Below are 23,527 nucleotides of genomic sequence, written 5' to 3' on the forward strand. Positions count from 1 at the left end.
AAATTGTTAATAGCAGTCCACACGTGAATGGGGAACGCTCCAAATGCTTATGCTTTTGATACTAGGATTAATAACGGAACGAAAGGGGTTCAACTGCGAGAAGACGCCCTCAGCTGTTTCTCCCAGCAGGAAAGACATCTCTCCGTTTTGGGTGCTGCATGCGCATGCATTTAACAAACGTGCATGCGATGTACTAGTTCCTGGGAAACGAATAGAATCGCTGTACGTGCCAGTCTTTACGTATAGATATAAGTGAGCGAAGACGGCTTAATCCTGCCACGTAGATTGCTTTCCACATGACGCACTTGCCAGTCTCTTGGGCCGGTGGCCCACATGCAGTTTGTCCTGTTGCGTGGCTTACTTTCAGAGACTCGCAAGTTTAACGTAGTGTTTGGTTGTCGCGAAAGTGAGAAGTAGGGCCTGTCCGGGATTTGAACCCGGGACCTCCTGCACCCAAAGCAGGAATCATACCCCTAGACCAACAGGCCGCACAAGGAAGCACGTCTGCACCCCGCCACCTACTGACATCTTGCCGCACTTGCTAGTTGCAGCATACAATCTGGACCATATTCTCAAAGAGCTTTCTTAATCCGACACCCACAACATGAGCTGTGCTGAACACCAGTGTATGTGAATGCTCAAAGAGCTGCTAGAGTTGTGTGTCAGTATTTCGACCGTGTGAAGTGCAAATGTTATCGTGTCACGCACTATCCGCCCACTACGTAGCGTTCTGTGTCAGCACGCAGTTTTCGCCAGTACTCTGTGTCCATAGCTGTTTCCATAGCTAGGCTGCTTCCAGCACAATGCATGCACCATACGAAAGTGGCCGTTGCGCGATTTTGATTACCTGAGCCTTCGACATCACTTGATGTACGAATACTGGCAAGAATTCTTGCTACATTCGAAGGTGCACCTTCCACTTTCAGCCTACCTGGTTGCTTCATTTGCCACGCAAACACTTCCTGAGGACGCTACATGAAATAACATCGCATCTCATCGGCTTAATGACATGATGCTACTGAATTGAAGACCGCTACAGGCATCCGGTTCCATGGTGTAATGGTTAGCACTCTGGACTTTGAATCCAGCGATCCGAGTTCGAGTCTCGGTGGAACCTGACGCTGTGTTTTGCGCTCGTTTCTAGAAATGTGTACGAGCCGGTAGTTGGAATTGTATATGCAGAATTTTAGCTAGGATCATGTAACGCAAATTGTTAATAGCAGTCCACACGTGAATGGGGAACGCTCCAAATGCTTATGCTTTTGATACTAGGATTAATAACGGAACGAAAGGGGTTCAACTGCGAGAAGACGCCCTCAGCTGTTTCTCCCAGCAGGAAAGACATCTCTCCGTTTTGGGTGCTGCATGCGCATGCATTTAACAAACGTGCATGCGATGTACTAGTTCCTGGGAAACGAATAGAATCGCTGTACGTGCCAGTCTTTACGTATAGATATAAGTGAGCGAAGACGGCTTAATCCTGCCACGTAGATTGCTTTCCACATGACGCACTTGCCAGTCTCTTGGGCCGGTGGCCCACATGCAGTTTGTCCTGTTGCGTGGCTTACTTTCAGAGACTCGCAAGTTTAACGTAGTGTTTGGTTGTCGCGAAAGTGAGAAGTAGGGCCTGTCCGGGATTTGAACCCGGGACCTCCTGCACCCAAAGCAGGAATCATACCCCTAGACCAACAGGCCGCACAAGGAAGCACGTCTGCACCCCGCCACCTACTGACATCTTGCCGCACTTGCTAGTTGCAGCATACAATCTGGACCATATTCTCAAAGAGCTTTCTTAATCCGACACCCACAACATGAGCTGTGCTGAACACCAGTGTATGTGAATGCTCAAAGAGCTGCTAGAGTTGTATGTCAGTATTTCGACCGTGTGAAGTGCAAATGTTATCGTGTCACGCACTATCCGCCCACTACGTAGCGTTCTGTGTCAGCACGCAGTTTTCGCCAGTACTCTGTGTCCATAGCTGTTTCCATAGCTAGGCTGCTTCCAGCACAATGCATGCACCATACGAAAGTGGCCGTTGCGCGATTTTGATTACCTGAGCCTTCGACATCACTTGATGTACGAATACTGGCAAGAATTCTTGCTACATTCGAAGGTGCACCTTCCACTTTCAGCCTACCTGGTTGCTTCATTTGCCACGCAAACACTTCCTGAGGACGCTACATGAAATAACATCGCATCTCATCGGCTTAATGACATGATGCTACTGAATTGAAGACCGCTACAGGCATCCGGTTCCATGGTGTAATGGTTAGCACTCTGGACTTTGAATCCAGCGATCCGAGTTCGAGTCTCGGTGGAACCTGACGCTGTGTTTTGCGCTCGTTTCTAGAAATGTGTACGAGCCGGTAGTTGGAATTGTATATGCAGAATTTTAGCTAGGATCATGTAACGCAAATTGTTAATAGCAGTCCACACGTGAATGGGGAACGCTCCAAATGCTTATGCTTTTGATACTAGGATTAATAACGGAACGAAAGGGGTTCAACTGCGAGAAGACGCCCTCAGCTGTTTCTCCCAGCAGGAAAGACATCTCTCCGTTTTGGGTGCTGCATGCGCATGCATTTAACAAACGTGCATGCGATGTACTAGTTCCTGGGAAACGAATAGAATCGCTGTACGTGCCAGTCTTTACGTATAGATATAAGTGAGCGAAGACGGCTTAATCCTGCCACGTAGATTGCTTTCCACATGACGCACTTGCCAGTCTCTTGGGCCGGTGGCCCACATGCAGTTTGTCCTGTTGCGTGGCTTACTTTCAGAGACTCGCAAGTTTAACGTAGTGTTTGGTTGTCGCGAAAGTGAGAAGTAGGGCCTGTCCGGGATTTGAACCCGGGACCTCCTGCACCCAAAGCAGGAATCATACCCCTAGACCAACAGGCCGCACAAGGAAGCACGTCTGCACCCCGCCACCTACTGACATCTTGCCGCACTTGCTAGTTGCAGCATACAATCTGGACCATATTCTCAAAGAGCTTTCTTAATCCGACACCCACAACATGAGCTGTGCTGAACACCAGTGTATGTGAATGCTCAAAGAGCTGCTAGAGTTGTGTGTCAGTATTTCGACCGTGTGAAGTGCAAATGTTATCGTGTCACGCACTATCCGCCCACTACGTAGCGTTCTGTGTCAGCACGCAGTTTTCGCCAGTACTCTGTGTCCATAGCTGTTTCCATAGCTAGGCTGCTTCCAGCACAATGCATGCACCATACGAAAGTGGCCGTTGCGCGATTTTGATTACCTGAGCCTTCGACATCACTTGATGTACGAATACTGGCAAGAATTCTTGCTACATTCGAAGGTGCACCTTCCACTTTCAGCCTACCTGGTTGCTTCATTTGCCACGCAAACACTTCCTGAGGACGCTACATGAAATAACATCGCATCTCATCGGCTTAATGACATGATGCTACTGAATTGAAGACCGCTACAGGCATCCGGTTCCATGGTGTAATGGTTAGCACTCTGGACTTTGAATCCAGCGATCCGAGTTCGAGTCTCGGTGGAACCTGACGCTGTGTTTTGCGCTCGTTTCTAGAAATGTGTACGAGCCGGTAGTTGGAATTGTATATGCAGAATTTTAGCTAGGATCATGTAACGCAAATTGTTAATAGCAGTCCACACGTGAATGGGGAACGCTCCAAATGCTTATGCTTTTGATACTAGGATTAATAACGGAACGAAAGGGGTTCAACTGCGAGAAGACGCCCTCAGCTGTTTCTCCCAGCAGGAAAGACATCTCTCTGTTTTGGGTGCTGCATGCGCATGCATTTAACAAACGTGCATGCGATGTACTAGTTCCTGGGAAACGAATAGAATCGCTGTACGTGCCAGTCTTTACGTATAGATATAAGTGAGCGAAGACGGCTTAATCCTGCCACGTAGATTGCTTTCCACATGACGCACTTGCCAGTCTCTTGGGCCGGTGGCCCACATGCAGTTTGTCCTGTTGCGTGGCTTACTTTCAGAGACTCGCAAGTTTAACGTAGTGTTTGGTTGTCGCGAAAGTGAGAAGTAGGGCCTGTCCGGGATTTGAACCCGGGACCTCCTGCACCCAAAGCAGGAATCATACCCCTAGACCAACAGGCCGCACAAGGAAGCACGTCTGCACCCCGCCACCTACTGACATCTTGCCGCACTTGCTAGTTGCAGCATACAATCTGGACCATATTCTCAAAGAGCTTTCTTAATCCGACACCCACAACATGAGCTGTGCTGAACACCAGTGTATGTGAATGCTCAAAGAGCTGCTAGAGTTGTGTGTCAGTATTTCGACCGTGTGAAGTGCAAATGTTATCGTGTCACGCACTATCCGCCCACTACGTAGCGTTCTGTGTCAGCACGCAGTTTTCGCCAGTACTCTGTGTCCATAGCTGTTTCCATAGCTAGGCTGCTTCCAGCACAATGCATGCACCATACGAAAGTGGCCGTTGCGCGATTTTGATTACCTGAGCCTTCGACATCACTTGATGTACGAATACTGGCAAGAATTCTTGCTACATTCGAAGGTGCACCTTCCACTTTCAGCCTACCTGGTTGCTTCATTTGCCACGCAAACACTTCCTGAGGACGCTACATGAAATAACATCGCATCTCATCGGCTTAATGACATGATGCTACTGAATTGAAGACCGCTACAGGCATCCGGTTCCATGGTGTAATGGTTAGCACTCTGGACTTTGAATCCAGCGATCCGAGTTCGAGTCTCGGTGGAACCTGACGCTGTGTTTTGCGCTCGTTTCTAGAAATGTGTACGAGCCGGTAGTTGGAATTGTATATGCAGAATTTTAGCTAGGATCATGTAACGCAAATTGTTAATAGCAGTCCACACGTGAATGGGGAACGCTCCAAATGCTTATGCTTTTGATACTAGGATTAATAACGGAACGAAAGGGGTTCAACTGCGAGAAGACGCCCTCAGCTGTTTCTCCCAGCAGGAAAGACATCTCTCCGTTTTGGGTGCTGCATGCGCATGCATTTAACAAACGTGCATGCGATGTACTAGTTCCTGGGAAACGAATAGAATCGCTGTACGTGCCAGTCTTTACGTATAGATATAAGTGAGCGAAGACGGCTTAATCCTGCCACGTAGATTGCTTTCCACATGACGCACTTGCCAGTCTCTTGGGCCGGTGGCCCACATGCAGTTTGTCCTGTTGCGTGGCTTACTTTCAGAGACTCGCAAGTTTAACGTAGTGTTTGGTTGTCGCGAAAGTGAAAAGTAGGGCCTGTCCGGGATTTGAACCCGGGACCTCCTGCACCCAAAGCAGGAATCATACCCCTAGACCAACAGGCCGCACAAGGAAGCACGTCTGCACCCCGCCACCTACTGACATCTTGCCGCACTTGCTAGTTGCAGCATACAATCTGGACCATATTCTCAAAGAGCTTTCTTAATCCGACACCCACAACATGAGCTGTGCTGAACACCAGTGTATGTGAATGCTCAAAGAGCTGCTAGAGTTGTGTGTCAGTATTTCGACCGTGTGAAGTGCAAATGTTATCGTGTCACGCACTATCCGCCCACTACGTAGCGTTCTGTGTCAGCACGCAGTTTTCGCCAGTACTCTGTGTCCATAGCTGTTTCCATAGCTAGGCTGCTTCCAGCACAATGCATGCACCATACGAAAGTGGCCGTTGCGCGATTTTGATTACCTGAGCCTTCGACATCACTTGATGTACGAATACTGGCAAGAATTCTTGCTACATTCGAAGGTGCACCTTCCACTTTCAGCCTACCTGGTTGCTTCATTTGCCACGCAAACACTTCCTGAGGACGCTACATGAAATAACATCGCATCTCATCGGCTTAATGACATGATGCTACTGAATTGAAGACCGCTACAGGCATCCGGTTCCATGGTGTAATGGTTAGCACTCTGGACTTTGAATCCAGCGATCCGAGTTCGAGTCTCGGTGGAACCTGACGCTGTGTTTTGCGCTCGTTTCTAGAAATGTGTACGAGCCGGTAGTTGGAATTGTATATGCAGAATTTTAGCTAGGATCATGTCACGCAAATTGTTAATAGCAGTCCACACGTGAATGGGGAACGCTCCAAATGCTTATGCTTTTGATACTAGGATTAATAACGGAACGAAAGGGGTTCAACTGCGAGAAGACGCCCTCAGCTGTTTCTCCCAGCAGGAAAGACATCTCTCCGTTTTGGGTGCTGCATGCGCATGCATTTAACAAACGTGCATGCGATGTACTAGTTCCTGGGAAACGAATAGAATCGCTGTACGTGCCAGTCTTTACGTATAGATATAAGTGAGCGAAGACGGCTTAATCCTGCCACGTAGATTGCTTTCCACATGACGCACTTGCCAGTCTCCTGGGCCGGTGGCCCACATGCAGTTTGTCCTGTTGCGTGGCTTACTTTCAGAGACTCGCAAGTTTAACGTAGTGTTTGGTTGTCGCGAAAGTGAAAAGTAGGGCCTGTCCGGGATTTGAACCCGGGACCTCCTGCACCCAAAGCAGGAATCATACCCCTAGACCAACAGGCCGCACAAGGAAGCACGTCTGCACCCCGCCACCTACTGACATCTTGCCGCACTTGCTAGTTGCAGCATACAATCTGGACCATATTCTCAAAGAGCTTTCTTAATCCGACACCCACAACATGAGCTGTGCTGAACACCAGTGTATGTGAATGCTCAAAGAGCTGCTAGAGTTGTGTGTCAGTATTTCGACCGTGTGAAGTGCAAATGTTATCGTGTCACGCACTATCCGCCCACTACGTAGCGTTCTGTGTCAGCACGCAGTTTTCGCCAGTACTCTGTGTCCATAGCTGTTTCCATAGCTAGGCTGCTTCCAGCACAATGCATGCACCATACGAAAGTGGCCGTTGCGCGATTTTGATTACCTGAGCCTTCGACATCACTTGATGTACGAATACTGGCAAGAATTCTTGCTACATTCGAAGGTGCACCTTCCACTTTCAGCCTACCTGGTTGCTTCATTTGCCACGCAAACACTTCCTGAGGACGCTACATGAAATAACATCGCATCTCATCGGCTTAATGACATGATGCTACTGAATTGAAGACCGCTATAGGAATCCGGTTCCATGGTGTAATGGTTAGCACTCTGGACTTTGAATCCAGCGATCCGAGTTCGAGTCTCGGTGGAACGTGACGCTGTGTTTTGCGCTCGTTTCTAGAAATGTGTACGAGCCGGTAGTTGGAATTGTATATGCAGAATTTTAGCTAGGATCATGTAACGCAAATTGTTAATAGCAGTCCACACGTGAATGGGGAACGCTCCAAATGCTTATGCTTTTGATACTAGGATTAATAACGGAACGAAAGGGGTTCAACTGCGAGAAGACGCCCTCAGCTGTTTCTCCCAGCAGGAAAGACATCTCTCCGTTTTGGGTGCTGCATGCGCATGCATTTAACAAACGTGCATGCGATGTACTAGTTCCTGGGAAACGAATAGAATCGCTGTACGTGCCAGTCTTTACGTATAGATATAAGTGAGCGAAGACGGCTTAATCCTGCCACGTAGATTGCTTTCCACATGACGCACTTGCCAGTCTCTTGGGCCGGTGGCCCACATGCAGTTTGTCCTGTTGCGTGGCTTACTTTCAGAGACTCGCAAGTTTAACGTAGTGTTTGGTTGTCGCGAAAGTGAAAAGTAGGGCCTGTCCGGGATTTGAACCCGGGACCTCCTGCACCCAGAGCAGGAATCATACCCCTAGAACAACAGGCCGCACAAGGAAGCACGTCTGCACCCCGCCACCTACTGACATCTTGCCGCACATGCTAGTTGCAGCATACAATCTGGACCATATTCTCAAAGAGCTTTCTTAATCCGACACCCACAACATGAGCTGTGCTGAACACCAGTGTATGTGAATGCTCAAAGAGCTGCTAGAGTTGTGTGTCAGTATTTCGACCGTGTGAAGTGCAAATGTTATCGTGTCACGCACTATCCGCCCACTACGTAGCGTTCTGTGTCAGCACGCAGTTTTCGCCAGTACTCTGTGTCCATAGCTGTTTCCATAGATAGGCTGCTTCCAGCACAATGCATGCACCATACGAAAGTGGCCGTTGCGCGATTTTGATTACCTGAGCCTTCGACATCACTTGATGTACGAATACTGGCAAGAATTCTTGCTACATTCGAAGGTGCACCTTCCACTTTCAGCCTACCTGGTTGCTTCATTTGCCACGCAAACACTTCCTGAGGACGCTACATGAAATAACATCGCATCTCATCGGCTTAATGACATGATGCTACTGAATTGAAGACCGCTACAGGCATCCGGTTCCATGGTGTAATGGTTAGCACTCTGGACTTTGAATCCAGCGATCCGAGTTCGAGTCTCGGTGGAACCTGACGCTGTGTTTTGCGCTCGTTTCTAGAAATGTGTACGAGCCGGTAGTTGGAATTGTATATGCAGAATTTTAGCTAGGATCATGTAACGCAAATTGTTAATAGCAGTCCACACGTGAATGGGGAACGCTCCAAATGCTTATGCTTTTGATACTAGGATTAATAACGGAACGAAAGGGGTTCAACTGCGAGAAGACGCCCTCAGCTGTTTCTCCCAGCAGGAAAGACATCTCTCCGTTTTGGGTGCTGCATGCGCATGCATTTAACAAACGTGCATGCGATGTACTAGTTCCTGGGAAACGAATAGAATCGCTGTACGTGCCAGTCTTTACGTATAGATATAAGTGAGCGAAGACGGCTTAATCCTGCCACGTAGATTGCTTTCCACATGACGCACTTGCCAGTCTCTTGGGCCGGTGGCCCACATGCAGTTTGTCCTGTTGCGTGGCTTACTTTCAGAGACTCGCAAGTTTAACGTAGTGTTTGGTTGTCGCGAAAGTGAGAAGTAGGGCCTGTCCGGGATTTGAACCCGGGACCTCCTGCACCCAAAGCAGGAATCATACCCCTAGACCAACAGGCCTCACAAGGAAGCACGTCTGCACCCCGCCACCTACTGACATCTTGCCGCACTTGCTAGTTGCAGCATACAATCTGGACCATATTCTCAAAGAGCTTTCTTAATCCGACACCCACAACATGAGCTGTGCTGAACACCAGTGTATGTGAATGCTCAAAGATCTGCTAGAGTTGTGTGTCAGTATTTCGACCGTGTGAAGTGCAAATGTTATCGTGTCACGCACTATCCGCCCACTACGTAGCGTTCTGTGTCAGCACGCAGTTTTCGCCAGTACTCTGTGTCCATAGCTGTTTCCATAGCTAGGCTGCTTCCAGCACAATGCATGCACCATACGAAAGTGGCCGTTGCGCGATTTTGATTACCTGAGCCTTCGACATCACTTGATGTACGAATACTGGCAAGAATTCTTGCTACATTCGAAGGTGCACCATCCACTTTCAGCCTACCTGGTTGCTTCATTTGCCACGCAAACACTTCCTGAGGACGCTACATGAAATAACATCGCATCTCATCGGCTTAATGACATGATGCTACTGAATTGAAGACCGCTACAGGCATCCGGTTCCATGGTGTAATGGTTAGCACTCTGGACTTTGAATCCAGCGATCCGAGTTCGAGTCTCGGTGGAACCTGACGCTGTGTTTTGCGCTCGTTTCTAGAAATGTGTACGAGCCGGTAGTTGGAATTGTATATGCAGAATTTTAGCTAGGATCATGTAACGCAAATTGTTAATAGCAATCCACACGTGAATGGGGAACGCTCCAAATGCTTATGCTTTTGATACTAGGATTAATAACGGAACGAAAGGGGTTCAACTGCGAGAAGACGCCCTCAGCTGTTTCTCCCAGCAGGAAAGACATCTCTCCGTTTTGGGTGCTGCATGCGCATGCATTTAACAAACGTGCATGCGATGTACTAGTTCCTGGGAAACGAATAGAATCGCTGTACGTGCCAGTCTTTACGTATAGATATAAGTGAGCGAAGACGGCTTAATCCTGCCACGTAGATTGCTTTCCACATGACGCACTTGCCAGTCTCCTGGGCCGGTGGCCCACATGCAGTTTGTCCTGTTGCGTGGCTTACTTTCAGAGACTCGCAAGTTTAACGTAGTGTTTGGTTGTCGCGAAAGTGAAAAGTAGGGCCTGTCCGGGATTTGAACCCGGGACCTCCTGCACCCAAAGCAGGAATCATACCCCTAGACCAACAGGCCGCACAAGGAAGCACGTCTGCACCCCGCCACCTACTGACATCTTGCCGCACTTGCTAGTTGCAGCATACAATCTGGACCATATTCTCAAAGAGCTTTCTTAATCCGACACCCACAACATGAGCTGTGCTGAACACCAGTGTATGTGAATGCTCAAAGAGCTGCTAGAGTTGTGTGTCAGTATTTCGACCGTGTGAAGTGCAAATGTTATCGTGTCACGCACTATCCGCCCACTACGTAGCGTTCTGTGTCAGCACGCAGTTTTCGCCAGTACTCTGTGTCCATAGCTGTTTCCATAGCTAGGCTGCTTCCAGCACAATGCATGCACCATACGAAAGTGGCCGTTGCGCGATTTTGATTACCTGAGCCTTCGACATCACTTGATGTACGAATACTGGCAAGAATTCTTGCTACATTCGAAGGTGCACCTTCCACTTTCAGCCTACCTGGTTGCTTCATTTGCCACGCAAACACTTCCTGAGGACGCTACATGAAATAACATCGCATCTCATCGGCTTAATGACATGATGCTACTGAATTGAAGACCGCTATAGGAATCCGGTTCCATGGTGTAATGGTTAGCACTCTGGACTTTGAATCCAGCGATCCGAGTTCGAGTCTCGGTGGAACGTGACGCTGTGTTTTGCGCTCGTTTCTAGAAATGTGTACGAGCCGGTAGTTGGAATTGTATATGCAGAATTTTAGCTAGGATCATGTAACGCAAATTGTTAATAGCAGTCCACAGGTGAATGGGGAACGCTCCAAATGCTTATGCTTTTGATACTAGGATTAATAACGGAACGAAAGGGGTTCAACTGCGAGAAGACGCCCTCAGCTGTTTCTCCCAGCAGGAAAGACATCTCTCCGTTTTGGGTGCTGCATGCGCATGCATTTAACAAACGTGCATGCGATGTACTAGTTCCTGGGAAACGAATAGAATCGCTGTACGTGCCAGTCTTTACGTATAGATATAAGTGAGCGAAGACGGCTTAATCCTGCCACGTAGATTGCTTTCCACATGACGCACTTGCCAGTCTCCTGGGCCGGTGGCCCACATGCAGTTTGTCCTGTTGCGTGGCTTACTTTCAGAGACTCGCAAGTTTAACGTAGTGTTTGGTTGTCGCGAAAGTGAAAAGTAGGGCCTGTCCGGGATTTGAACCCGGGACCTCCTGCACCCAAAGCAGGAATCATACCCCTAGACCAACAGGCCGCACAAGGAAGCACGTCTGCACCCCGCCACCTACTGACATCTTGCCGCACTTGCTAGTTGCAGCATACAATCTGGACCATATTCTCAAAGAGCTTTCTTAATCCGACACCCACAACATGAGCTGTGCTGAACACCAGTGTATGTGAATGCTCAAAGAGCTGCTAGAGTTGTGTGTCAGTATTTCGACCGTGTGAAGTGCAAATGTTATCGTGTCACGCACTATCCGCCCACTACGTAGCGTTCTGTGTCAGCACGCAGTTTTCGCCAGTACTCTGTGTCCATAGCTGTTTCCATAGCTAGGCTGCTTCCAGCACAATGCATGCACCATACGAAAGTGGCCGTTGCGCGATTTTGATTACCTGAGCCTTCGACATCACTTGATGTACGAATACTGGCAAGAATTCTTGCTACATTCGAAGGTGCACCTTCCACTTTCAGCCTACCTGGTTGCTTCATTTGCCACGCAAACACTTCCTGAGGACGCTACATGAAATAACATCGCATCTCATCGGCTTAATGACATGATGCTACTGAATTGAAGACCGCTATAGGAATCCGGTTCCATGGTGTAATGGTTAGCACTCTGGACTTTGAAACCAGCGATCCGAGTTCGAGTCTCGGTGGAACGTGACGCTGTGTTTTGCGCTCGTTTCTAGAAATGTGTACGAGCCGGTAGTTGGAATTGTATATGCAGAATTTTAGCTAGGATCATGTAACGCAAATTGTTAATAGCAGTCCACACGTGAATGGGGAACGCTCCAAATGCTTATGCTTTTGATACTAGGATTAATAACGGAACGAAAGGGGTTCAACTGCGAGAAGACGCCCTCAGCTGTTTCTCCCAGCAGGAAAGACATCTCTCCGTTTTGGGTGCTGCATGCGCATGCATTTAACAAACGTGCATGCGATGTACTAGTTCCTGGGAAACGAATAGAATCGCTGTACGTGCCAGTCTTTACGTATAGATATAAGTGAGCGAAGACGGCTTAATCCTGCCACGTAGATTGCTTTCCACATGACGCACTTGCCAGTCTCTTGGGCCGGTGGCCCACATGCAGTTTGTCCTGTTGCGTGGCTTACTTTCAGAGACTCGCAAGTTTAACGTAGTGTTTGGTTGTCGCGAAAGTGAAAAGTAGGGCCTGTCCGGGATTTGAACCCGGGACCTCCTGCACCCAAAGCAGGAATCATACCCCTAGAACAACAGGCCGCACAAGGAAGCACGTCTGCACCCCGCCACCTACTGACATCTTGCCGCACATGCTAGTTGCAGCATACAATCTGGACCATATTCTCAAAGAGCTTTCTTAATCCGACACCCACAACATGAGCTGTGCTGAACACCAGTGTATGTGAATGCTCAAAGAGCTGCTAGAGTTGTGTGTCAGTATTTCGACCGTGTGAAGTGCAAATGTTATCGTGTCACGCACTATCCGCCCACTACGTAGCGTTCTGTGTCAGCACGCAGTTTTCGCCAGTACTCTGTGTCCATAGCTGTTTCCATAGCTAGGCTGCTTCCAGCACAATGCATGCACCATACGAAAGTGGCCGTTGCGCGATTTTGATTACCTGAGCCTTCGACATCACTTGATGTACGAATACTGGCAAGAATTCTTGCTACATTCGAAGGTGCACCTTCCACTTTCAGCCTACCTGGTTGCTTCATTTGCCACGCAAACACTTCCTGAGGACGCTACATGAAATAACATCGCATCTCATCGGCTTAATGACATGATGCTACTGAATTGAAGACCGCTACAGGCATCCGGTTCCATGGTGTAATGGTTAGCACTCTGGACTTTGAATCCAGCGATCCGAGTTCGAGTCTCGGTGGAACCTGACGCTGTGTTTTGCGCTCGTTTCTAGAAATGTGTACGAGCCGGTAGTTGGAATTGTATATGCAGAATTTTAGCTAGGATCATGTAACGCAAATTGTTAATAGCAGTCCACACGTGAATGGGGAACGCTCCAAATGCTTATGCTTTTGATACTAGGATTAATAACGGAACGAAAGGGGTTCAACTGCGAGAAGACGCCCTCAGCTGTTTCTCCCAGCAGGAAAGACATCTCTCCGTTTTGGGTGCTGCATGCGCATGCATTTAACAAACGTGCATGCGATGTACTAGTTCCTGGGAAACGAATAGAATCGCTGTACGTGCCAGTCTTTACGTATAGATATAAGTGAGCGAAGACGGCTTAATCCTGCCACGTAGATTGCTTTCCACATGACGCACTTGCCAGTCTCTTGGGCCGGTGGCCCACATGCAGTTTGTCCTGTTGCGTGGCTTACTTTCAGAGACTCGCAAGTTTAACGTAGTGTTTGGTTGTCGCGAAAGTGAAAAGTAGGGCCTGTCCGGGATTTGAACCCGGGACCTCCTGCACCCAAAGCAGGAATCATACCCCTAGAACAACAGGCCGCACAAGGAAGCACGTCTGCACCCCGCCACCTACTGACATCTTGCCGCACATGCTAGTTGCAGCATACAATCTGGACCATATTCTCAAAGAGCTTTCTTAATCCGACACCCACAACATGAGCTGTGCTGAACACCAGTGTATGTGAATGCTCAAAGAGCTGCTAGAGTTGTGTGTCAGTATTTCGACCGTGTGAAGTGCAAATGTTATCGTGTCACGCACTATCCGCCCACTACGTAGCGTTCTGTGTCAGCACGCAGTTTTCGCCAGTACTCTGTGTCCATAGCTGTTTCCATAGCTAGGCTGCTTCCAGCACAATGCATGCACCATACGAAAGTGGCCGTTGCGCGATTTTGATTACCTGAGCCTTCGACATCACTTGATGTACGAATACTGGCAAGAATTCTTGCTACATTCGAAGGTGCACCTTCCACTTTCAGCCTACCTGGTTGCTTCATTTGCCACGCAAACACTTCCTGAGGACGCTACATGAAATAACATCGCATCTCATCGGCTTAATGACATGATGCTACTGAATTGAAGACCGCTACAGGCATCCGGTTCCATGGTGTAATGGTTAGCACTCTGGACTTTGAATCCAGCGATCCGAGTTCGAGTCTCGGTGGAACCTGACGCTGTGTTTTGCGCTCGTTTCTAGAAATGTGTACGAGCCGGTAGTTGGAATTGTATATGCAGAATTTTAGCTAGGATCATGTAACGCAAATTGTTAATAGCAGTCCACACGTGAATGGGGAACGCTCCAAATGCTTATGCTTTTGATACTAGGATTAATAACGGAACGAAAGGGGTTCAACTGCGAGAAGACGCCCTCAGCTGTTTCTCCCAGCAGGAAAGACATCTCTCCGTTTTGGGTGCTGCATGCGCATGCATTTAACAAACGTGCATGCGATGTACTAGTTCCTGGGAAACGAATAGAATCGCTGTACGTGCCAGTCTTTACGTATAGATATAAGTGAGCGAAGACGGCTTAATCCTGCCACGTAGATTGCTTTCCACATGACGCACTTGCCAGTCTCTTGGGCCGGTGGCCCACATGCAGTTTGTCCTGTTGCGTGGCTTACTTTCAGAGACTCGCAAGTTTAACGTAGTGTTTGGTTGTCGCGAAAGTGAGAAGTAGGGCCTGTCCGGGATTTGAACCCGGGACCTCCTGCACCCAAAGCAGGAATCATACCCCTAGACCAACAGGCCGCACAAGGAAGCACGTCTGCACCCCGCCACCTACTGACATCTTGCCGCACTTGCTAGTTGCAGCATACAATCTGGACCATATTCTCAAAGAGCTTTCTTAATCCGACACCCACAACATGAGCTGTGCTGAACACCAGTGTATGTGAATGCTCAAAGAGCTGCTAGAGTTGTGTGTCAGTATTTCGACCGTGTGAAGTGCAAATGTTATCGTGTCACGCACTATCCGCCCACTACGTAGCGTTCTGTGTCAGCACGCAGTTTTCGCCAGTACTCTGTGTCCATAGCTGTTTCCATAGCTAGGCTGCTTCCAGCACAATGCATGCACCATACGAAAGTGGCCGTTGCGCGATTTTGATTACCTGAGCCTTCGACATCACTTGATGTACGAATACTGGCAAGAATTCTTGCTACATTCGAAGGTGCACCTTCCACTTTCAGCCTACCTGGTTGCTTCATTTGCCACGCAAACACTTCCTGAGGACGCTACATGAAATAACATCGCATCTCATCGGCTTAATGACATGATGCTACTGAATTGAAGACCGCTATAGGAATCCGGTTCCATGGTGTAATGGTTAGCACTCTGGACTTTGAATCCAGCGATCCGAGTTCGAGTCTCGGTGGAACGTGACGCTGTGTTTTGCGCTCGTTTCTAGAAATGTGTACGAGCCGGTAGTTGGAATTGTATATGCAGAATTTTAGCTAGGATCATGTAACGCAAATTGTTAATAGCAGTCCACACGTGAATGGGGAACGCTCCAAATGCTTATGCTTTTGATACTAGGATTAATAACGGAACGAAAGGGGTTCAACTGCGAGAAGACGCCCTCAGCTGTTTCTCCCAGCAGGAAAGACATCTCTCCGTTTTGGGTGCTGCATGCGCATGCATTTAACAAACGTGCATGCGATGTACTAGTTCCTGGGAAACGAATAGAATCGCTGTACGTGCCAGTCTTTACGTATAGATATAAGTGAGCGAAGACGGCTTAATCCTGCCACGTAGATTGCTTTCCACATGACGCACTTGCCAGTCTCCTGGGCCGGTGGCCCACATGCAGTTTGTCCTGTTGCGTGGCTTACTTTCAGAGACTCGCAAGTTTAACGTAGTGTTTGGTTGTCGCGAAAGTGAAAAGTAGGGCCTGTCCGGGATTTGAACCCGGGACCTCCTGCACCCAAAGCAGGAATCATACCCCTAGACCAACAGGCCGCACAAGGAAGCACGTCTGCACCCCGCCACCTACTGACATCTTGCCGCACTTGCTAGTTGCAGCATACAATCTGGACCATATTCTCAAAGAGCTTTCTTAATCCGACACCCACAACATGAGCTGTGCTGAACACCAGTGTATGTGAATGCTCAAAGAGCTGCTAGAGTTGTGTGTCAGTATTTCGACCGTGTGAAGTGCAAATGTTATCGTGTCACGCACTATCCGCCCACTACGTAGCGTTCTGTGTCAGCACGCAGTTTTCGCCAGTACTCTGTGTCCATAGCTGTTTCCATAGCTAGGCTGCTTCCAGCACAATGCATGCACCATACGAAAGTGGCCGTTGCGCGATTTTGATTACCTGAGCCTTCGACATCACTTGATGTACGAATACTGGCAAGAATTCTTGCTACATTCGAAGGTGCACCTTCCACTTTCAGCCTACCTGGTTGCTTCATTTGCCACGCAAACACTTCCTGAGGACGCTACATGAAATAACATCGCATCTCATCGGCTTAATGACATGATGCTACTGAATTGAAGACCGCTATAGGAATCCGGTTCCATGGTGTAATGGTTAGCACTCTGGACTTTGAAACCAGCGATCCGAGTTCGAGTCTCGGTGGAACGTGACGCTGTGTTTTGCGCTCGTTTCTAGAAATGTGTACGAGCCGGTAGTTGGAATTGTATATGCAGAATTTTAGCTAGGATCATGTAACGCAAATTGTTAATAGCAGTCCACACGTGAATGGGGAACGCTCCAAATGCTTATGCTTTTGATACTAGGATTAATAACGGAACGAAAGGGGTTCAACTGCGAGAAGACGCCCTCAGCTGTTTCTCCCAGCAGGAAAGACATCTCTCCGTTTTGGGTGCTGCATGCGCATGCATTTAACAAACGTGCATGCGATGTACTAGTTCCTGGGAAACGAATAGAATCGCTGTACGTGCCAGTCTTTACGTATAGATATAAGTGAGCGAAGACGGCTTAATCCTGCCACGTAGATTGCTTTCCACATGACGCACTTGCCAGTCTCTTGGGCCGGTGGCCCACATGCAGTTTGTCCTGTTGCGTGGCTTACTTTCAGAGACTCGCAAGTTTAACGTAGTGTTTGGTTGTCGCGAAAGTGAGAAGTAGGGCCTGTCCGGGATTTGAACCCGGGACCTCCTGCACCCAAAGCAGGAATCATACCCCTAGACCAACAGGCCGCACAAGGAAGCACGTCTGCACCCCGCCACCTACTGACATCTTGCCGCACTTGCTAGTTGCAGCATACAATCTGGACCATATTCTCAAAGAGCTTTCTTAATCCGACACCCACAACATGAGCTGTGCTGAACACCAGTGTATGTGAATGCTCAAAGAGCTGCTAGAGTTGTGTGTCAGTATTTCGACCGTGTGAAGTGCAAATGTTATCGTGTCACGCACTATCCGCCCACTACGTAGCGTTCTGTGTCAGCACGCAGTTTTCGCCAGTACTCTGTGTCCATAGCTGTTTCCATAGCTAGGCTGCTTCCAGCACAATGCATGCACCATACGAAAGTGGCCGTTGCGCGATTTTGATTACCTGAGCCTTCGACATCACTTGATGTACGAATACTGGCAAGAATTCTTGCTACATTCGAAGGTGCACCTTCCACTTTCAGCCTACCTGGTTGCTTCATTTGCCACGCAAACACTTCCTGAGGACGCTACATGAAATAACATCGCATCTCATCGGCTTAATGACATGATGCTACTGAATTGAAGACAGCTACAGGCATCCGGTTCCATGGTGTAATGGTTAGCACTCTGGACTTTGAATCCAGCGATCCGAGTTCGAGTCTCGGTGGAACCTGACGCTGTGTTTTGCGCTCGTTTCTAGAAATGTGTACGAGCCGGTAGTTGGAATTGTATATGCAGAATTTTAGCTAGGATCATGTAACGCAAATTGTTAATAGCAGTCCACACGTGAATGGGGAACGCTCCAAATGCTTATGCTTTTGATACTAGGATTAATAACGGAACGAAAGGGGTTCAACTGCGAGAAGACGCCCTCAGCTGTTTCTCCCAGCAGGAAAGACATCTCTCCGTTTTGGGTGCTGCATGCGCATGCATTTAACAAACGTGCATGCGATGTACTAGTTCCTGGGAAACGAATAGAATCGCTGTACGTGCCAGTCTTTACGTATAGATATAAGTGAGCGAAGACGGCTTAATCCTGCCACGTAGATTGCTTTCCACATGACGCACTTGCCAGTCTCTTGGGCCGGTGGCCCACATGCAGTTTGTCCTGTTGCGTGGCTTACTTTCAGAGACTCGCAAGTTTAACGTAGTGTTTGGTTGTCGCGAAAGTGAAAAGTAGGGCCTGTCCGGGATTTGAACCCGGGACCTCCTGCACCCAAAGCAGGAATCATACCCCTAGACCAACAGGCCGCACAAGGAAGCACGTCTGCACCCCGCCACCTACTGACATCTTGCCGCACTTGCTAGTTGCAGCATACAATCTGGACCATATTCTCAAAGAGCTTTCTTAATCCGACACCCACAACATGAGCTGTGCTGAACACCAGTGTATGTGAATGCTCAAAGAGCTGCTAGAGTTGTGCGTCAGTATTTCGACCGTGTGAAGTGCAAATGTTATCGTGTCACGCACTATCCGCCCACTACGTAGCGTTCTGTGTCAGCACGCAGTTTTCGCCAGTACTCTGTGTCCATAGCTGTTTCCATAGCTAGGCTGCTTCCAGCACAATGCATGCACCATACGAAGGTGGCCGTTGCGCGATTTTGATTACCTGAGCCTTCGACATCACTTGATGTACGAATACTGGCAAGAATTCTTGCTACATTCGAAGGTGCACCTTCCACTTTCAGCCTACCTGGTTGCTTCATTTGCCACGCAAACACTTCCTGAGGACGCTGGACTTTGAATCCAGCGATCCGAGTTCGAGTCTCGGTGGAACCTGACGCTGTGTTTTGCGCTCGTTTCTAGAAATGTGTACGAGCCGGTAGTTGGAATTGTATATGCAGAATTTTAGCTAGGATCATGTAACGCAAATTGTTAATAGCAGTCCACACGTGAATGGGGAACGCTCCAAATGCTTATGCTTTTGATACTAGGATTAATAACGGAACGAAAGGGGTTCAACTGCGAGAAGACGCCCTCAGCTGTTTCTCCCAGCAGGAAAGACATCTCTCCGTTTTGGGTGCTGCATGCGCATGCATTTAACAAACGTGCATGCGATGTACTAGTTCCTGGGAAACGAATAGAATCGCTGTACGTGCCAGTCTTTACGTATAGATATAAGTGAGCGAAGACGGCTTAATCCTGCCACGTAGATTGCTTTCCACATGACGCACTTGCCAGTCTCTTGGGCCGGTGGCCCACATGCAGTTTGTCCTGTTGCGTGGCTTACTTTCAGAGACTCGCAAGTTTAACGTAGTGTTTGGTTGTCGCGAAAGTGAAAAGTAGGGCCTGTCCGGGATTTGAACCCGGGACCTCCTGCACCCAAAGCAGGAATCATACCCCTAGACCAACAGGCCGCACAAGGAAGCACGTCTGCACCCCGCCACCTACTGACATCTTGCCGCACTTGCTAGTTGCAGCATACAATCTGGACCATATTCTCAAAGAGCTTTCTTAATCCGACACCCACAACATGAGCTGTGCTGAACACCAGTGTATGTGAATGCTCAAAGAGCTGCTAGAGTTGTGTGTCAGTATTTCGACCGTGTGAAGTGCAAATGTTATCGTGTCACGCACTATCCGCCCACTACGTAGCGTTCTGTGTCAGCACGCAGTTTTCGCCAGTACTCTGTGTCCATAGCTGTTTCCATAGCTAGGCTGCTTCCAGCACAATGCATGCACCATACGAAAGTGGCCGTTGCGCGATTTTGATTACCTGAGCCTTCGACATCACTTGATGTACGAATACTGGCAAGAATTCTTGCTACATTCGAAGGTGCACCTTCCACTTTCAGCCTACCTGGTTGCTTCATTTGCCACGCAAACACTTCCTGAGGACGCTACATGAAATAACATCGCATCTCATCGGCTTAATGACATGATGCTACTGAATTGAAGACCGCTACAGGCATCCGGTTCCATGGTGTAATGGTTAGCACTCTGGACTTTGAATCCAGCGATCCGAGTTCGAGTCTCGGTGGAACCTGACGCTGTGTTTTGCGCTCGTTTCTAGAAATGTGTACGAGCCGGTAGTTGGAATTGTATATGCAGAATTTTAGCTAGGATCATGTAACGCAAATTGTTAATAGCAGTCCACACGTGAATGGGGAACGCTCCAAATGCTTATGCTTTTGATACTAGGATTAATAACGGAACGAAAGGGGTTCAACTGCGAGAAGACGCCCTCAGCTGTTTCTCCCAGCAGGAAAGACATCTCTCCGTTTTGGGTGCTGCATGCGCATGCATTTAACAAACGTGCATGCGATGTACTAGTTCCTGGGAAACGAATAGAATCGCTGTACGTGCCAGTCTTTACGTATAGATATAAGTGAGCGAAGACGGCTTAATCCTGCCACGTAGATTGCTTTCCACATGACGCACTTGCCAGTCTCTTGGGCCGGTGGCCCACATGCAGTTTGTCCTGTTGCGTGGCTTACTTTCAGAGACTCGCAAGTTTAACGTAGTGTTTGGTTGTCGCGAAAGTGAAAAGTAGGGCCTGTCCGGGATTTGAACCCGGGACCTCCTGCACCCAAAGCAGGAATCATACCCCTAGACCAACAGGCCGCACAAGGAAGCACGTCTGCACCCCGCCACCTACTGACATCTTGCCGCACTTGCTAGTTGCAGCATACAATCTGGACCATATTCTCAAAGAGCTTTCTTAATCCGACACCCACAACATGAGCTGTGCTGAACACCAGTGTATGTGAATGCTCAAAGAGCTGCTAGAGTTGTGTGTCAGTATTTCGACCGTGTGAAGTGCAAATGTTATCGTGTCACGCACTATCCGCCCACTACGTAGCGTTCTGTGTCAGCACGCAGTTTTCGCCAGTACTCTGTGTCCATAGCTGTTTCCATAGCTAGGCTGCTTCCAGCACAATGCATGCACCATACGAAAGTGGCCGTTGCGCGATTTTGATTACCTGAGCCTTCGACATCACTTGATGTACGAATACTGGCAAGAATTCTTGCTACATTCGAAGGTGCACCTTCCACTTTCAGCCTACCTGGTTGCTTCATTTGCCACGCAAACACTTCCTGAGGACGCTACATGAAATAACATCGCATCTCATCGGCTTAATGACATGATGCTACTGAATTGAAGACCGCTATAGGCATCCGGTTCCATGGTGTAATGGTTAGCACTCTGGACTTTGAATCCAGCGATCCGAGTTCGAGTCTCGGTGGAACCTGACGCTGTGTTTTGCGCTCGTTTCTAGAAATGTGTACGAGCCGGTAGTTGGAATTGTATATGCAGAATTTTAGCTAGGATCATGTAACGCAAATTGTTAATAGCAGTCCACACGTGAATGGGGAACGCTCCAAATGCTTATGCTTTTGATACTAGGATTAATAACGGAACGAAAGGGGTTCAACTGCGAGAAGACGCCCTCAGCTGTTTCTCCCAGCAGGAAAGACATCTCTCCGTTTTGGGTGCTGCATGCGCATGCATTTAACAAACGTGCATGCGATGTACTAGTTCCTGGGAAACGAATAGAATCGCTGTACGTGCCAGTCTTTACGTATAGATATAAGTGAGCGAAGACGGCTTAATCCTGCCACGTAGATTGCTTTCCACATGACGCACTTGCCAGTCTCTTGGGCCGGTGGCCCACATGCAGTTTGTCCTGTTGCGTGGCTTACTTTCAGAGACTCGCAAGTTTAACGTAGTGTTTGGTTGTCGCGAAAGTGAAAAGTAGGGCCTGTCCGGGATTTGAACCCGGGACCTCCTGCACCCAAAGCAGGAATCATACCCCTAGACCAACAGGCCGCACAAGGAAGCACGTCTGCACCCCGCCACCTACTGACATCTTGCCGCACTTGCTAGTTGCAGCATACAATCTGGACCATATTCTCAAAGAGCTTTCTTAATCCGACACCCACAACATGAGCTGTGCTGAACACCAGTGTATGTGAATGCTCAAAGAGCTGCTAGAGTTGTGTGTCAGTATTTCGACCGTGTGAAGTGCAAATGTTATCGTGTCACGCACTATCCGCCCACTACGTAGCGTTCTGTGTCAGCACGCAGTTTTCGCCAGTACTCTGTGTCCATAGCTGTTTCCATAGCTAGGCTGCTTCCAGCACAATGCATGCACCATACGAAAGTGGCCGTTGCGCGATTTTGATTACCTGAGCCTTCGACATCACTTGATGTACGAATACTGGCAAGAATTCTTGCTACATTCGAAGGTGCACCTTCCACTTTCAGCCTACCTGGTTGCTTCATTTGCCACGCAAACACTTCCTGAGGACGCTACATGAAATAACATCGCATCTCATCGGCTTAATGACATGATGCTACTGAATTGAAGACCGCTACAGGCATCCGGTTCCATGGTGTAATGGTTAGCACTCTGGACTTTGAATCCAGCGATCCGAGTTCGAGTCTCGGTGGAACGTGACGCTGTGTTTTGCGCTCGTTTCTAGAAATGTGTACGAGCCGGTAGTTGGAATTGTATATGCAGAATTTTAGCTAGGATCATGTAACGCAAATTGTTAATAGCAGTCCACACGTGAATGGGGAACGCTCCAAATGCTTATGCTTTTGATACTAGGATTAATAACGGAACGAAAGGGGTTCAACTGCGAGAAGACGCCCTCAGCTGTTTCTCCCAGCAGGAAAGACATCTCTCCGTTTTGGGTGCTGCATGCGCATGCATTTAACAAACGTGCATGCGATGTACTAGTTCCTGGGAAACGAATAGAATCGCTGTACGTGCCAGTCTTTACGTATAGATATAAGTGAGCGAAGACGGCTTAATCCTGCCACGTAGATTGCTTTCCACATGACGCACTTGCCAGTCTCTTGGGCCGGTGGCCCACATGCAGTTTGTCCTGTTGCGTGGCTTACTTTCAGAGACTCGCAAGTTTAACGTAGTGTTTGGTTGTCGCGAAAGTGAAAAGTAGGGCCTGTCCGGGATTTGAACCCGGGACCTCCTGCACCCAAAGCAGGAATCATACCCCTAGACCAACAGGCCGCACAAGGAAGCACGTCTGCACCCCGCCACCTACTGACATCTTGCCGCACTTGCTAGTTGCAGCATACAATCTGGACCATATTCTCAAAGAGCTTTCTTAATCCGACACCCACAACATGAGCTGTGCTGAACACCAGTGTATGTGAATGCTCAAAGAGCTGCTAGAGTTGTGTGTCAGTATTTCGACCGTGTGAAGTGCAAATGTT

The 23,527-nt window shown here is 48.6% G+C and overlaps 36 non-coding genes across 36 annotated transcripts; 16 read left to right on the forward strand and 20 right to left on the reverse strand.

Annotated features, from left to right (window-relative positions):
- Positions 1-416: 416 nt before the first annotated feature.
- Trnap-ugg (transfer RNA proline (anticodon UGG)) lies at positions 417-488 on the reverse strand. Its single transcript has one exon. It is a non-coding gene; the product is annotated as a tRNA-Pro (tRNA).
- A 557-nt stretch (positions 489-1,045) lies between these two features.
- Trnaq-uug (transfer RNA glutamine (anticodon UUG)) lies at positions 1,046-1,117 on the forward strand. Its single transcript has one exon. It is a non-coding gene; the product is annotated as a tRNA-Gln (tRNA).
- Positions 1,118-1,623: 506 nt separating this feature from the next.
- Trnap-ugg (transfer RNA proline (anticodon UGG)) lies at positions 1,624-1,695 on the reverse strand. Its single transcript has one exon. It is a non-coding gene; the product is annotated as a tRNA-Pro (tRNA).
- Positions 1,696-2,252: 557 nt separating this feature from the next.
- Positions 2,253-2,324, forward strand: Trnaq-uug (transfer RNA glutamine (anticodon UUG)). The gene has a single exon. It is a non-coding gene; the product is annotated as a tRNA-Gln (tRNA).
- A 506-nt stretch (positions 2,325-2,830) lies between these two features.
- Positions 2,831-2,902, reverse strand: Trnap-ugg (transfer RNA proline (anticodon UGG)). Its single transcript has one exon. It is a non-coding gene; the product is annotated as a tRNA-Pro (tRNA).
- A 557-nt stretch (positions 2,903-3,459) lies between these two features.
- On the forward strand, positions 3,460-3,531 carry Trnaq-uug (transfer RNA glutamine (anticodon UUG)). Its single transcript has one exon. It is a non-coding gene; the product is annotated as a tRNA-Gln (tRNA).
- Positions 3,532-4,037: 506 nt separating this feature from the next.
- Positions 4,038-4,109, reverse strand: Trnap-ugg (transfer RNA proline (anticodon UGG)). The gene has a single exon. It is a non-coding gene; the product is annotated as a tRNA-Pro (tRNA).
- A 557-nt stretch (positions 4,110-4,666) lies between these two features.
- Trnaq-uug (transfer RNA glutamine (anticodon UUG)) lies at positions 4,667-4,738 on the forward strand. Its single transcript has one exon. It is a non-coding gene; the product is annotated as a tRNA-Gln (tRNA).
- Positions 4,739-5,244: 506 nt separating this feature from the next.
- On the reverse strand, positions 5,245-5,316 carry Trnap-ugg (transfer RNA proline (anticodon UGG)). Its single transcript has one exon. It is a non-coding gene; the product is annotated as a tRNA-Pro (tRNA).
- Positions 5,317-5,873: 557 nt separating this feature from the next.
- Trnaq-uug (transfer RNA glutamine (anticodon UUG)) lies at positions 5,874-5,945 on the forward strand. The gene has a single exon. It is a non-coding gene; the product is annotated as a tRNA-Gln (tRNA).
- Positions 5,946-6,451: 506 nt separating this feature from the next.
- Positions 6,452-6,523, reverse strand: Trnap-ugg (transfer RNA proline (anticodon UGG)). Its single transcript has one exon. It is a non-coding gene; the product is annotated as a tRNA-Pro (tRNA).
- A 557-nt stretch (positions 6,524-7,080) lies between these two features.
- On the forward strand, positions 7,081-7,156 carry Trnaq-uug (transfer RNA glutamine (anticodon UUG)). Its single transcript has one exon. It is a non-coding gene; the product is annotated as a tRNA-Gln (tRNA).
- Positions 7,157-7,658: 502 nt separating this feature from the next.
- Positions 7,659-7,730, reverse strand: Trnap-ugg (transfer RNA proline (anticodon UGG)). The gene has a single exon. It is a non-coding gene; the product is annotated as a tRNA-Pro (tRNA).
- A 557-nt stretch (positions 7,731-8,287) lies between these two features.
- On the forward strand, positions 8,288-8,359 carry Trnaq-uug (transfer RNA glutamine (anticodon UUG)). The gene has a single exon. It is a non-coding gene; the product is annotated as a tRNA-Gln (tRNA).
- A 506-nt stretch (positions 8,360-8,865) lies between these two features.
- Trnap-ugg (transfer RNA proline (anticodon UGG)) lies at positions 8,866-8,937 on the reverse strand. The gene has a single exon. It is a non-coding gene; the product is annotated as a tRNA-Pro (tRNA).
- Positions 8,938-9,494: 557 nt separating this feature from the next.
- Positions 9,495-9,566, forward strand: Trnaq-uug (transfer RNA glutamine (anticodon UUG)). Its single transcript has one exon. It is a non-coding gene; the product is annotated as a tRNA-Gln (tRNA).
- Positions 9,567-10,072: 506 nt separating this feature from the next.
- Positions 10,073-10,144, reverse strand: Trnap-ugg (transfer RNA proline (anticodon UGG)). Its single transcript has one exon. It is a non-coding gene; the product is annotated as a tRNA-Pro (tRNA).
- Positions 10,145-10,701: 557 nt separating this feature from the next.
- On the forward strand, positions 10,702-10,777 carry Trnaq-uug (transfer RNA glutamine (anticodon UUG)). Its single transcript has one exon. It is a non-coding gene; the product is annotated as a tRNA-Gln (tRNA).
- A 502-nt stretch (positions 10,778-11,279) lies between these two features.
- Trnap-ugg (transfer RNA proline (anticodon UGG)) lies at positions 11,280-11,351 on the reverse strand. Its single transcript has one exon. It is a non-coding gene; the product is annotated as a tRNA-Pro (tRNA).
- Positions 11,352-12,486: 1,135 nt separating this feature from the next.
- On the reverse strand, positions 12,487-12,558 carry Trnap-ugg (transfer RNA proline (anticodon UGG)). The gene has a single exon. It is a non-coding gene; the product is annotated as a tRNA-Pro (tRNA).
- Positions 12,559-13,115: 557 nt separating this feature from the next.
- Trnaq-uug (transfer RNA glutamine (anticodon UUG)) lies at positions 13,116-13,187 on the forward strand. Its single transcript has one exon. It is a non-coding gene; the product is annotated as a tRNA-Gln (tRNA).
- Positions 13,188-13,693: 506 nt separating this feature from the next.
- Trnap-ugg (transfer RNA proline (anticodon UGG)) lies at positions 13,694-13,765 on the reverse strand. The gene has a single exon. It is a non-coding gene; the product is annotated as a tRNA-Pro (tRNA).
- A 557-nt stretch (positions 13,766-14,322) lies between these two features.
- On the forward strand, positions 14,323-14,394 carry Trnaq-uug (transfer RNA glutamine (anticodon UUG)). Its single transcript has one exon. It is a non-coding gene; the product is annotated as a tRNA-Gln (tRNA).
- Positions 14,395-14,900: 506 nt separating this feature from the next.
- Trnap-ugg (transfer RNA proline (anticodon UGG)) lies at positions 14,901-14,972 on the reverse strand. Its single transcript has one exon. It is a non-coding gene; the product is annotated as a tRNA-Pro (tRNA).
- A 557-nt stretch (positions 14,973-15,529) lies between these two features.
- On the forward strand, positions 15,530-15,605 carry Trnaq-uug (transfer RNA glutamine (anticodon UUG)). Its single transcript has one exon. It is a non-coding gene; the product is annotated as a tRNA-Gln (tRNA).
- Positions 15,606-16,107: 502 nt separating this feature from the next.
- On the reverse strand, positions 16,108-16,179 carry Trnap-ugg (transfer RNA proline (anticodon UGG)). The gene has a single exon. It is a non-coding gene; the product is annotated as a tRNA-Pro (tRNA).
- A 1,135-nt stretch (positions 16,180-17,314) lies between these two features.
- On the reverse strand, positions 17,315-17,386 carry Trnap-ugg (transfer RNA proline (anticodon UGG)). Its single transcript has one exon. It is a non-coding gene; the product is annotated as a tRNA-Pro (tRNA).
- A 557-nt stretch (positions 17,387-17,943) lies between these two features.
- Trnaq-uug (transfer RNA glutamine (anticodon UUG)) lies at positions 17,944-18,015 on the forward strand. The gene has a single exon. It is a non-coding gene; the product is annotated as a tRNA-Gln (tRNA).
- A 506-nt stretch (positions 18,016-18,521) lies between these two features.
- Positions 18,522-18,593, reverse strand: Trnap-ugg (transfer RNA proline (anticodon UGG)). Its single transcript has one exon. It is a non-coding gene; the product is annotated as a tRNA-Pro (tRNA).
- A 1,035-nt stretch (positions 18,594-19,628) lies between these two features.
- Trnap-ugg (transfer RNA proline (anticodon UGG)) lies at positions 19,629-19,700 on the reverse strand. The gene has a single exon. It is a non-coding gene; the product is annotated as a tRNA-Pro (tRNA).
- Positions 19,701-20,257: 557 nt separating this feature from the next.
- On the forward strand, positions 20,258-20,329 carry Trnaq-uug (transfer RNA glutamine (anticodon UUG)). The gene has a single exon. It is a non-coding gene; the product is annotated as a tRNA-Gln (tRNA).
- Positions 20,330-20,835: 506 nt separating this feature from the next.
- Positions 20,836-20,907, reverse strand: Trnap-ugg (transfer RNA proline (anticodon UGG)). Its single transcript has one exon. It is a non-coding gene; the product is annotated as a tRNA-Pro (tRNA).
- Positions 20,908-21,464: 557 nt separating this feature from the next.
- On the forward strand, positions 21,465-21,536 carry Trnaq-uug (transfer RNA glutamine (anticodon UUG)). Its single transcript has one exon. It is a non-coding gene; the product is annotated as a tRNA-Gln (tRNA).
- Positions 21,537-22,042: 506 nt separating this feature from the next.
- Positions 22,043-22,114, reverse strand: Trnap-ugg (transfer RNA proline (anticodon UGG)). Its single transcript has one exon. It is a non-coding gene; the product is annotated as a tRNA-Pro (tRNA).
- A 557-nt stretch (positions 22,115-22,671) lies between these two features.
- Trnaq-uug (transfer RNA glutamine (anticodon UUG)) lies at positions 22,672-22,747 on the forward strand. The gene has a single exon. It is a non-coding gene; the product is annotated as a tRNA-Gln (tRNA).
- A 502-nt stretch (positions 22,748-23,249) lies between these two features.
- On the reverse strand, positions 23,250-23,321 carry Trnap-ugg (transfer RNA proline (anticodon UGG)). Its single transcript has one exon. It is a non-coding gene; the product is annotated as a tRNA-Pro (tRNA).
- Positions 23,322-23,527: the final 206 nt, after the last annotated feature.

Source organism: Schistocerca cancellata, chromosome 2, assembly GCF_023864275.1.
Source record: "Schistocerca cancellata isolate TAMUIC-IGC-003103 chromosome 2, iqSchCanc2.1, whole genome shotgun sequence".
In the NCBI taxonomy this organism is placed as follows: domain Eukaryota; kingdom Metazoa; phylum Arthropoda; class Insecta; order Orthoptera; family Acrididae; genus Schistocerca; species Schistocerca cancellata.